The sequence below is a fragment of the Austrofundulus limnaeus genome, unplaced genomic scaffold, assembly GCF_001266775.1.
Source record: "Austrofundulus limnaeus strain Quisiro unplaced genomic scaffold, Austrofundulus_limnaeus-1.0 Scaffold22, whole genome shotgun sequence".
In the NCBI taxonomy this organism is placed as follows: domain Eukaryota; kingdom Metazoa; phylum Chordata; class Actinopteri; order Cyprinodontiformes; family Rivulidae; genus Austrofundulus; species Austrofundulus limnaeus.
Window position 1 is genome coordinate 3,389,199 of NW_013952424.1, and position 1,139 is coordinate 3,390,337.

Genomic DNA, 1,139 nt, shown 5'->3' on the forward strand with positions numbered 1-1,139 from the left:
TAGCTGAAAAGTCAGAAAAAATAAAACAGCAGAATGAAGCTGAAAGCAGCATAAACAGCTTAAATGTACAGTAAGAAATAAAATGAAACACAAAAGCTAATATTAGCAGAAAAAAGTTGAAAATTAGCTGAAAATACTGAAAACTGCTAAAATAAACAAAAAAAGAAGYTGAAATTTGCATAAAGTTCAAAARGCAGAACCAGACCAAAAGGTGAAAAGTGCAGTAAAATGTTCAGACATTTTAAAGGGTTTTAAGAGGAAAAAGGGGAAAAAATGGCAGAAGCAGCTAAATATCTCAAAAAGCATAAATTTCTGAAATGCTAAAAGCTTTATAAGCATTCACACCATTACCAGCTAAAAGCTTTCTACTCTGTCTCRTGATAAACTCAGATGCTGGCTTGTATTTGGAAGCTTTTGTAGTTACAAATACTCAAACATTATGCAGGTTACTGAGGTTCAACGATTTGCATCTACTAATGACAGAAGAGAGAAATCACTGCTAGCCCCTGAACACTTGATGTTGTCCTCTTTATAGTAACGGGTTTATCACAAATGTGTTGCAGAATCCAACAGATCCAATCATTACACCGTTATAAATGATGTTTGCATTTATTTACATTACCTGCTGGAAAAACACAGGATTCCAACTCTGAAACGACTCATTTGATGCACAGAGTAAACTGGTCCAAATACAGTGTGTGTGCAGTCTAAGACATCTTGTATCAAACAGGGTTTCTGTTTACCGTAGTTTAGTTTTTTTGGTGCTAATTTGCTCACTGCTGAGTCAGCAGGAGCGGGAAAAATATTCGGTTGATTATTGTGATTTCCGCTGAGCTGCACTGCAATATTTCAGCGAGGCGTTCGCACAGATTTATGATTTTACTTCTGTTTTTATTCTGTCTGGACCACCTCCTTCAACTAGAATGGGTGATAGTCCAGTTACGGTTTATCAGTTTATGGTTTTATTGTGAAGGAGGCACCAAATTAGGTTGAAGTTTGTTTTCTTTGCAGAATTTAAAAAAAAATATATTATTATTTTTTTGCAAATTTTATGACTTGGTGCTTAGGTGAATAAGAATATTAATATTACTGAAATTCAGGCAGGAAATCAAATTATATTTACGCAACCTTTCTGTTAC

General features: G+C 34.4%; 1 protein-coding gene across 9 annotated transcripts in view; it reads right to left on the bottom strand.

Moving 5' to 3' along the window:
* The window catches only part of magi2a (membrane associated guanylate kinase, WW and PDZ domain containing 2a), a gene marked incomplete at its 5' end in the record, with an annotated part of 97,574 nt that overhangs the window by 94,742 nt on the left and 1,693 nt on the right, over nucleotides 1-1,139 (bottom strand).